We start from the raw sequence: 12,164 nt of genomic DNA, 5'->3' as shown, positions 1-12,164 counted from the left end.
CAGCAGGTTTGTGGGTACTGGGTACTGAATCTGACTACTTTAGAAGAATAGCAAGTGCTTTTACCCTCTGAGCCATCTCTCCAGCCCTGATCACCCATTCATGGTGAATGTATTTTTGGTATAATAATAAAGTACTAAGAATGTTTTCCCTTTAATAAGGAGTAATAGCTGAATTCAGCAGGTCCCCGAGGAATTACAGTAAGGACATCAGAAAATTAGCCTTTTACAGAATGATTTCTAAGTAACATCTATTTTTTTTCACATGTTCCAAACACCTGAACAAAAATCACTTTTCAATATCCTCGTGATTCCCCCAGTCCTTGTCTGCGTTGGTCAGTCCTTCCTCTGAAGCCGCGGGTTTATAAACCACCTTGTACAGAAAGAGTAGGGGAAAAAAACAACTACGATTTAGCATTCTCCTGTATCACCGAGAACTCTGAGGTCTCCCTGTGTTCACCACCTTGTCTATGTGGTTGGTTTTGCCCCCCACTAAAGAGATAATGATGTGATTTAAGAAATGTTTATGTTTTTTATGTAGCCAGTATCAAATATGTAGCATCAAAGGTGATTTCTCTGCTCACAACTGGTGTTAGTAATCTTCAGCAAATGCTTGTTCTCCTTCGGTCTCATTGTAACTATGAAATAAGTATTCTGGGTAGGTGTTCTCTTTTCATACCCTCATATGCTTTGTGGGAACCAAAATAAATGACGCATAGTGGTAAAAATTCTTTGAAATCCTAAGATCCTTCATCTTTCATAGTTTCTGAGCACTAAGGGACTTAGGTGTGAGCATTTGGGGGTCACCCCATCACTTCATTATCATAGCCTCAAACGTCTAAATAGCGATTTTCAAATCAGAAGTGGGCAAAGATGGAGCTGTCTGTGCTTGTCAGGCTGAAAACGGGTATTTTTAAATAGTATCAAGCAGTGTTTGTACCTCCTCATGTTTACCTTTTGAGCTATCCAAGTAATTATCTTAGAATTCAGTTACTGAAAGCAGTGGGCTCTACATGTGTCTACCCTCTGAATTAATTTGAACTTACTAGTAGTTTACAATCAGGCTGATTTTTTTTTTTAATTTTATTAAATTATAAAAAGTTTCCATTTACGCCCCTCCTCCCAACACCCTCCCACTCCCCCCCTCCCTCTCCTCCTCCCTCTTTGTCCCCAAGGGAAGTCAGGGTCTCCTGCCCTGTGGGAAGTCCAAGTTCCTCCCCCCTCACTCCAGGTCCAGGAAGGTGAGCATCCAAACAGACTGGATCCCAAAAATCCAGTATGTGCAGAGGAAACAAGTCCCAGTGTCATTGTCAATGGCTTCTCGGAAAGACTGCAGGCCAGCCACATTCAGAAAAACCAGCCACATTCAGAGAATCTGGTTGGATCACATGCTCGTTCAGTCACGGTCCATCTGGCCTTGGTAAACTCTCATTAGATCCGACCCCTTGTATCAGTGGGTGATAGTATCCCTCGCAGTCCTTCGTCATTTTCTTCCTCCTTTTGCTCCTCGTTTGGATCTTGGGGGGCTCAGTTCGGTGCTCCAACGCGGGCCTCCATCTGTTTCGTCATCCAACGCCAGATGAGGGATCTATGGTGATAAGCAAAATATTCATCAGTATGGTCACGGGCCAAGGCCGGTTCAGGCACCCCCTCCTCTGTCCAGAGAACAATCTGGGGATCTCTCCTTGGACCTGGGATCCCATATATAATCAAGTTTCCTGTAAACTCTAATATGACTCCCTTAGTTGAAATATATTCTTCCCTGATCCCACATTCATCCTTCCTCCCTTCCCCCCATCCCGGTCAACCGAGCTTTCTCCATTCCTCCCCTACTCCCTTCTCTCTAACCCTCTCCCCTTCCAACAACCCTCCCACCCCCCTCCCCCATGCACCCAAGATTACCTGGGACTCTTGACTATTTCCTACCTCCTGGCGGATAGGTAAATAATCTTCATCAGGTTCGTCTTCTTATTTAGCTTCTCTAGGATCACGAATAATAGGCTCAAAGACCTTTAATTATGGTTAGAATCCACTTATGAGTGAATACATACCGTGTTCCTCTTTTTGGGTCTGGCTTACCTCACTCAGTAAAGCGTTTTCTATGTCCATCCATTTGCATGCAAAATTCAAGATGTCATTATTTTTTACCGCTGAGTAAAACTCTAATGTGTATATGTTCCACACCTTTTTTAACCATTCTTCTATTGAGGGGCACCTAGGCTGTTTCCAGGTTCTGGCTATTACAAATAGTGCTGCTATGAACATAGTTGAACAAACGCTTTTGTAGTATGTTTGGGCATCTCTAGGGTATATTCCCAAGAGAGGAATTGCTGGGTCCTGAGGGAGGTTGACTCCCAGTTTCCTGAGAAACCGCCACACTGATTTCCAAATTGGCTGCACAAGTTTGCATTCCCACCAACAATGGATGAGTGTTCCCCTCATTCCACATCCCCTCCAGCATAGGCTATCATTGGTGTTTTTAACTTTAGCTATTCTGACAGGTGTAAGATGGTATCTCAAAGTGGTTTTGATTTGCATTTCCCTGATCGCTAAGGAGGTTGAGCATGACCTTAAGTGTCTTCTGGCCATTCGAAGTTCATCTGTTGTGAATTCTCTGTTCAGATCAGTACCCCATTTTTTAATTGGGTTAATTAGAGTTTTAGTGTCTAGTTTCTTGAGTTCTTTGTATATTCTGGAGATCAGACCTTTGTCTGATGAGGGGCTGGTGAAGATCTTCTCCCAGTCAGAAGGCAGCCTTTTTGTCTTACTGACAGTGTCCTTTGCTTTACAGAAGCTTCTCAGTTTCAGTAGATCCCATTTATTCATTGTTTCTCTTATTGTCTGTGCTGCTGGGGTCCTACTTAGGAAGAGGGCTCCTGTGCCTATATCTTGTAGACTACTTCCCACTTTCTCTTCTATCAGGTTCAAAGTGGACGGATTAATGTTGATGTCTTTAATCCATTTGGACTTGATTTTTGTGCATGGTGATAGATATGGATCTACTTTCATTTTTTTACAGGATGACATCCAGTTATGCCAGCACCATTTGTTAAAGATGCTTTCCTTCTTCCATTGTATACCTTTAGCTCCCTTGTCAAAAATTAGGTGCTCATAGGTTTGTGGGTTAATATCCGGGTCTTCTATTCAATTCCAAAGGTCGATTTCTCTGTTCTTATGCCAATACCAAGCTGTTTTCAATACTGTAGCTCTATAATAGAGTTTGAAGTCAGGGATGGTAATGCCTCCTGAAGTTCCTTTATTGTATAAGATTGTTTTGGCTATCCTGGGTTTTTTGTTTTGCCATATAAACTTGATTATTGTTCTCTCAAGGTCTGTGAAGAAGTTTGATGGGATTTTGATAGGGATTGCATTGAATCTATAGATTGCTTTTGGTAGAATTGCCATTTTTACTATGTTGATTCTCCCAATCCAAGAGCAGGGGAGGTCTTTCCATTTTCTGGTATCCTCCTCAATTTCTTTCTTCAAAGACTTAAAGTTTTTGTCAAATAGGTCTTTCACTTCCTTGGTTAGAGTAACCCCAAGATATTTTATGCTATTTGTGGCTATCATGAAAGGTGATGTTTCTCTGATTTCCCTCTCTGCTTCTTTATCCTTTGTGTATAGGAAGGCCACTGATTTTTTGGAGTTGATCTTGTATCCTGCCACGTTACTAAAGGTGTTTATCAGCTGTAGGAGTTCTTTGGTAGAGTTTTTGGGGTCACTTATGTAAACTATCATATCGTCAGCAAATAACGAAAGTTTGACTTCATCCTTTCCAATACGAATCCCCTTGATCTCCTTATGTTGTCTTATTGCTATTGCTAGAACTTCAAGCACTATATTGAAGAGGTATGGAGAGAGTGGACAGCCTTGTCGCGTTCCTGATTTTAGTGGAAAGGCTTTGAGTTTCTCTCCATTCAGTTTGATGTTAGCTGTCGGCTTGCTGTATATTGCTTTTATTATATTTAGGCATGATCCTTGTATCCCCAGTCTCTCCAACACCTTTATCATAAATGGGTGTTGAATTTTGTCAAATGCTTTTTCAGCATCTAGTGAGATGATCATATGGTTTTTTTCTTTCAGTTTATTTATATGATGGATTACATTGATAGATTTGCGAATGTTGAACCAGCCCTGCATCTCTGGAATGAAGCCGACTTGATCATAATGGATAATTTTTCTAATGTGCTCTTGGATACGGTTTGCCAGTATTTTATTGAGAATTTTCGCGTCAATGTTCATGAGTGAGATTGGCCTGTAATTCTCTTTCTTGGTTGTGTCTTTGTGTGGTTTTGGTATTAGGGTAACTGTAGCTTCATAAAAGGAGTTAGGCAATGACTCTTCTGTTTCTATATTGTGGAATATGTTAAGGAGTATAGGTATTAGCTCTTCCTGGAAGTTCTGGTAGAATTCTGCATTGAAACCATCTGGTCCTGGGCTTTTTTTGGTAGGGGGATTTTTGATAGCAGCTTCTAATTCTTCGCGACTAACAGGTCTATTTAGATTGTTCACCTGTTCTTGGTTCAACTTTGGTATATGGTACTTATCTAAAAAAATGTCCATTTCTTTTACATTTTCCAACTTTGTGGCATATAAACTTTCGTAGTAAGATCTAATGATTCTCTGAATTTCCTCTGTGTCTGTGGTTATGTCCCCCTTTTCATTTCTGATCCTATTAATTTGCACGTTCTCTCTCTGCCGTTTGATTAGTTTGGATAGGGGTTTGTCAATCTTGTTGATTTTCTCCAAGAACCAGCTTTTTGATTCATTGATTCTTTGGATTGTTTTCTCTGTTTCTATTTTGTTGATTTCAGCCCTCAGTTTGATTATTTCCAGTCTTCTACTCCTCCTGGGTGAATCAGCTTCTTTTTTTTCTAGAGCTTTCAAGTGTGCTGTTAGGTCTCCAATGTGTGCTTTCTCCGTTTTCTTTATTTGGGCGCCTATTGCTATAGGCTGATTTTTGTTTTCAGGAAATGTTTAAATGATGGTTTGCCAACCCTTTAAAAGGAAGAAAGAGATTGCCAACCCTTAAAATAAGGTGAACATAAAAAAAATTCATAAATTTATGTGCATTCTCCGAAATGGGAGGGAATTATCGTTCATCGAATGCAGCTCCTCCCTGACAAATAACAGCAGTGGATAATGAGGCTGACATTTACACAGCCCTGCAATGTTTCCCTAAACATGATGTGCAATTAACACAGCAAACACACAAATCCGACAAAATGCACCAACTAGTCAAGACAGATCAATTAATAATGTCCTGCAAAGATTCCATGCAACTCTTTCGGGTCTCCTGGCCCGTTTCAAAGCTACTGTTTTTTTTTTCATTCTTCCTAGTGAAGACAAACTAGGTCACATTTATGAAGCCGATCATTTCTTGCCAACTTGTAGGAAAGGAAAGAAGGAAATAGGGCAGGGAAGAGGGGAAAAGCACTGGATTTTTAGCAACAGATATTCAAAACTCTATGCTACAGTTCACGATGTAGATGATGCCTGGCTTATGTTTGGGCCCATTTCCTGTCTCCACAGGCTGAATTGGCATCATTACATAGTGTTCTGTTTATTTTTTTTTTATTTTTTTATTTTTTTTTGTGTTCTGTTTATTTTGATTAACAATATTATTTATATGTCGGTAAATGCATATTTGCATCCTTGTATACTATCAGGAGAAAGAATAAGGCTGCCTTTTGTGTGATAAAGGATAAGACCTTCATCAGACTGAGTGGGCTTATGAACACCAGGTGTGAGTGTTCAGGAAAATGGAGATGACATATCCTTTGTTTTGTTTTGACAATATAGAACTTTTTCATTTTTAATGTTAAACAAAACAGACTCTGAAGCTGGGTGGTGGTGGCACATGCCTTTAATTCCAGCACTTGCAAGGCAGAGGCAGGTGGATCTCTGTGAGTGAGTTCGAGGCCAGCCTGGTCTACAAGAGCTAGTTCTAGGACAGGTACTGAAGCTAAACATTGAAACCCTGTCTTGAAAAACCAAAACAAATAAAACCAGAGTCTGATGAAGAACAACACTGGGAAAACCAAAGACATCATAATTTACATGGACAAAACTGTTAGATGGACCTGGGGGGATGGCTCTGTGAGTAACGTCTTCCATATAAGCATGAGAACCTGAGTTCGGATCCCCGGCATCCACTTAAGACATTTGGCATGGTAGTTCACACTTGTCTGAGTACGTGGAGATAGGCAGCTTCCTGGGCTTACTACATCCTAGGTCCTAATAAAAGACCCTGTCTCAAAAAGCAAGGTGGGTGGTGTATGACTCTTGAGGGATAATGCCAAAATTGACCCACATGTGCATACGAGTGTATGTTTGAGTGTATGAGTGTGTGTGTGTGAGTGTGTGAGTGTGTGTGTGTGTGTGTGTGTGTGTGTACGTGTGCACACACATACTATTAAGGAAAGCTCTAGCCAAAACAAGTGATTGGGTTCTATACACTCGGCTCTTCTTACTCACTTAATTCCCAGTAGGCTTTGGTCCTGTTTTTTCTATATATGATAATAAGAACTAGACTACAATGCCTGCCTCCCTGCTAAAAGCCCTACTGTAGTTTTATATACACCACTTAAATGACAGTTTAGAATATTCATCTTTACACTACTGAAAACTCCCTCTGTCCCTTCGCTTGCCCACTGCCCTTCATACCTGATGTGTGGGATCATTACTAGGTCCACGAACGCATACGGCCTCTAGCATAAAAGACGGATGAGTGGCACAAGCAGGAGAACCTCAGAGCAGCCAATGACTGCAGGAGAGAATGGAATGCTCACTCATAACTTGTGTCTATGTCACGTACTTTAGCACTTGAGAAACAAACTGACAAAATTTGAAAGAACAGATGTTACTGAAATAAATCAGTAAGGGGAGAGATTATACTCATATGCTCCTTCACTGGAGATAAAGTGGGCAACATGCTAAAAATCTGAAGAAATCTCTAGGTCATAGGAGCAACCACAGTTTGGGGAAAGTCTCACTGAATTGCTGCTCTTATTTCCTTATGTAAAACCCATGTACATTTCTAAGCTTGTCACATTTGTAGTTCAGAAACCTGAAATTATTTCTGAGCTTCCAGAAAGAGGCACTTGGACTCTCTCTGGCAGCAGTGACCAGCTCTAAGGACAAAATGTTATAAAAGAAAAAACTAAAATAGTCTCCTGAGAAAACCATGCCGAGTACCTCGTGCAACTGTGGTTCGGTGCTAAAGGGGAAGAACTCGTGGCAATGCTGCAGCAAGCAGTCCAGGCAGCAGCTGGGAAGCTAAGGAGGAGCAGTCAGAAGGCTCTACCTTTTGGAAAAGATCCCACTACCCCACCCAAAGTAGTCAAGAGATAACTAGGGGAGACACTTATCCAAGACCTGTTTGATCTTGCTTGCGGACAAAGCAAGTCTCTCTCTCTCTCTCTCTCTCTCTCTCTCTCTCTCTCTCTCTCTCTCTCCTTTTCTCCAAAAAAAAACTCTGGCAGGATCATGTTTCTTGATCTAGTCACGGGGCTATATTTTTGCTACACACACACACACACACACACACACACACACACACACACACAAATCATTGAGCAGTATATTTATATTTGCACACTTTTATATGTCTGTGCTCTATTTAAATTATTATTGAAAAGCTTTAAAATGTGCTTGCTCCTTTATTGTATTTTACTGATTTGCTTTTAACACATGGGTAAGAGCTCCAGGTTTAGCAGAGCAGACTAGCGACATGTGGTCACCTCTGCTCACTCAGAGGCTACCATAAAGGTCTGAAAATATTTTTTAAGGGACTGAAGACAGAAGAGGCCTGAAAAGTTAGGAGGATCAGAAAATTTCAAGTCTATGAAGAAAATAAGTCAAGAAAAGCTTTATCATAAAACCACAGACTAGTTCTTTCCAGAGGGCTCCGGAAAAAGCACTCGCTCAGAGGTGGCTTCCACAGAAAGAAGAAATTGGCTGCGATGATAATTGAATTCAATATTACTTTGGGCCATGGTGTTATTTGAACTCTGTTGATTTCGGTGTAGCTTAGGCAGATTTCCCTCCCACCCATCCTCAGCACGCAGAAAACGTAAGAAGTTGGAGATTTTAGTTTTCAAGGTTATAACTGAATCTTGCTTCCCCCTGCCCCCTTGGAGGAGTTGTCTATATTTTGGAACCTAAAGGAGAAGCAGAGAAGAGCCAAGATAACTAACCATCAGGCGGTCACTCCAGCCATTAATTAACAGAGAAAGCAGCTCCATCCAGTGGTAAAGCATTTTAAAGCTAAAGCAGTCCACCCCAGTAAAGTGCGTCTTACTTTAATAAAATGAAGGCTATAATGTGCCTGGAAAAATTCCATATTCTAGAGCTAGCGCTCTTGTTTGAGGAAGCAGCATGCCAAGAAAATATAATGATACAGTTTCTGAAGAAATTAACAACAAATATACACAATCCATCTTTTCAAAACACAAAATATATGAACACAAACAGGGACTCAAGTCACTTGATGGAAACTATCAATACAAAACATGGGTGTGGGAAGGAAATGTATTCATAGAAGACAAGGAGAAAGTACACATATGCAGTGGAAATTTCTGTAGGGACAAACCAGTGGGTACATAGTAATAACAAAGAGAAAAAACAACAATGTTACATGAAAAAAAAATAAAGAACTTAGCAAAAAAAAAAATGGGATTGGGAGAAAAAGGAAAATTCCAGACGATGACGAAGCTACATGTAGAACTGGAAAACTAGACCATAAACACAAACAGGGCTGTGGGAGACTAGGACCTGTCCCTTTAAGAAACAGAGCAATACAGTAGAGCTGGGCTCACTTCCCATGAAGAGAGAAAGAGAGATTTTGTGCACACGTGAACAGCAATCGGCACCTGGGCACTATCTCAGAGAGATATCTTCTCAGTGAGCAATCTAAAAAATATCCCTTACTAGTTTGTGTAGGTAGCAAGGAAATTTATCTTCACCCACAGCTCCATCTCAGGGGTAAAATATGTTAGAGGCACGTGGCAGAATGAAATCAGAACTTCTGCTATTTGGTGAAAGGCTCTCGGTGCCACCAAGACCATCTAAAAATCCTCCACGGTCCCATCTCACCACATCGGTGAGCCCATGCAGAAGCAAATCTCAAATGATTTTGTATCGGTCCTTCCACAAACAGAAGCTGGGAACTGTGACAGCAAAGCTAAGCTGTTCTGAGGATCAGGTTATAACAAAAGCCTCGAAGGCAGGTGAAAGTGATTGAGCATAAGACAGAACTGGCACATTGTATCACAAGCTTGGACTCTGAAGAGCTTAAGATCAAATACATTATAAAATAATTTTTGCTAATTTTTGCTAACTAGGAAAGGAGGTAGAAACCACAAACTCTGGCCTCTATAAAATGTGAAAATTAAACCAAATGAAAAATCTAAAAAGCACAAATACAGTGAAATGTAAGAATCATTGATTGAAACATAAGCCAGGATCGATCAGGTAATTAAGACACTAGACACAGCTAAAGGGAAAATTCATCAAGGGGAAGTCAGAATTCAGGAAAGTATCCAATAGAACAAAGAGATCTAAAGCAATGGGAGACAATGAACGGCATCTCAGATATGCAGGCAGAATATGAACTCCTAATGTGTAGCTAAGAGGACTTCAGAAAGGCAGCACAAAGGAAGAGAGCAAGAGTGGCATGAAGAGGCTGTGACTAAGATTATTTTAATTAATGACAATTTCTAAATCCTCAATCAGAGCCAGCATTAAGAAAACATGAATAAAAGGAAATTCATAGCTCTATTACTTTGATATAAATCACAGACATCAGAAGCAAAGACAATCTTAAAATCAATCAACGCAAAGGACAAATTATCCATAAAAATGAACAACAAGGAGAACCACTAAGACAATAAGCTGACATAGTCAACCTCAAGAAAAATCAAAAAGACCTTTCTACACCTGCAAAGACTGAGTTTGGGGTAAATAGATTCTCCTTGAAAGATTTTCCAAACTACTTGAGAGGAAGAACATTGAGCTAAAATGGCATGGGTAACATTTGCAAGAAGCAAAAGAAAAGAAAAGAAAACAACAACAAAAACTGTACTGGTTTGAATGAAAACAGTCCCCATCAGTTCATATATTTGAAGATTTGGTCCCCAGGTTATCAAACTGTATGGGAAGGAATAGGAGGTGTGGCCTTGTTAGAGGAAGTTTGTCAGTCGGTGTAGGCTTTGAGGTTTCCAAAGTCTGTGCCATTTCCAGTTAGCTTTATTCTGCTTTCCCTCTCTCGTTCTTTCTCCCTCCTCCCCTCCCTTTCCTCTTTTTCTCACTCCCTCTTTATTCCATTTGCTGTTGCCTCAAGATGCAAGGTCTCAGCTACTGCTCCAGGGCCTGCCTGTCTCTGCCATGCTCCCAGCCATGATGGTCATGTGAACTCTAAAGCCCTGGAACTGTGAACCCAAGTCAATGTTTCCCTTTATGAGTTGCCTTGGTCATTGTATCTCTTGAAGAAGAAGTAATTTAAAAATAAGCATCAATAGCATTTAAATTTCAAGTCATTGTTTAGACTGAAATCCTTCAAGCGTCTTGTTCTGTTTGCACAAATGTTTTTGACACTAATTTAACCTTTCAATTCTATGTCAAGTATTCATGTTGAAAGAATAAATACAAAAGTCATCAAACTGAACAGAGAAATAAGAAAACTCAGTCTAACTGATATCATGGAAAGAAAGACAAGGAAACAAGTTGAAGTCTTCGGAAATTAATTAATAGAATTTATACTGAAACTATTGTGATTACTTTTATCAGTAAATTGCACGAAAATTATCTATAGTGGGAATCGATAATATTCATATTTATACATACGTACACACAAAAAAATGAAGCATAGGAAAATTAGAAAATTTGCCCAAAAGACAAAAAACAAAACAAAAACAAAAAATAAACAAATGAAAAAAGAAGAGTTAGGAAACACGGGGAACCAAAGAAAGCTGCAAATATCTAAGAAGAAAAATTTCACAAAGAGGGGCAGGGTAATAAAAAGTAAAGATTCTTGTCTTAAGCAGTCTTTTCCTGACCCTTTCATGGTAATTGTACCTGTCAACCTTGTGGCTCGGGAGGCTGAGGTGTGAGGACAGATTGAGCATAGAAGTTAGGGTCAGCCACAGCTACCATGAGACCCTGGCCTAAGGGAGGCAGAGACCTCAAACACACTTTGCTTGTTTGTGCATACTGTGGAGTTAGAGTCCAGCTTCAATTGAAGTATTATATCAGTAGATTTTCATGTACATGGATGTACAGAAAAACAATCAAAACCTCACATATCATGCCCCTTTTTATTGAGTAGATGTGGTTCTCCTGCCCATTGCAGGGCATTTAACATTCCTGGCATAGTGGCTTCTCCTTTTTATAATTAGTAATTCTGCCAAGAATTTTCTGGACTGTGCTTCACACATTTAGAGGAGCACCGGGAAAGGAGACAGCACCAACATAGTCACTAAGAATTAGGCTAGAAACTTCCTTCCTGTATCTTCTGATATGCACCAGAATACTTTCGGGAGATTGTATTTTTCATATTGAGAAAATAAGCAAAGTGGAATATTTTGCAATCAACACTTTAGGAGTTCATTTCTTCATGCCTTTGTTCAACAATGGACGCACATTCCACTATCCTGGAATACAGTGAGAGGAAGGAGTTCTGGCTTCGTGGGGTCGCCGGGCACATTGGGCAGATGAGGGATAAGCAACCCAGTAGTGATTGGAAGCTGGGAGGGAAGAGCACGTGCTGCTGATTGATGCCTTTGTTTACAACAGCAGCAGATATTATTACTGCGGGAAACAGGAAGGGTCTTTCGAGATCCCTTTAATATCTGTCCATTCAGATATTGTAAGTCATTAAGAGCCATGAAAGTAAGATGAAAGCTAAGCATGATTTACATGCTCAGACTAACAGTCCTCAGGAGGTAGAGACAAAGTATGGGGAAAATTCAAAGACAGCCTGGTCTATAACAGTGCATTCCAAGTCAGACAAGATTACACAGCAGAATTCTATCTTATAAGATCTGAAAAAAAAAAAAGAGAAAGAAATCATAAAACAAAATCCATTTCCACTCTTCTAAAGGAGAGTAGAATTTATAAGTATATACACACACAAACACACGCACTCACACATTCTCAAGAGGGAGTAA

Source organism: Myodes glareolus, chromosome 5, assembly GCF_982192425.1.
Source record: "Myodes glareolus chromosome 5, mMyoGla1.1, whole genome shotgun sequence".
Classification (NCBI taxonomy): domain Eukaryota; kingdom Metazoa; phylum Chordata; class Mammalia; order Rodentia; family Cricetidae; genus Myodes; species Myodes glareolus.
Note: the sequence above shows the minus strand (reverse complement) of the source record.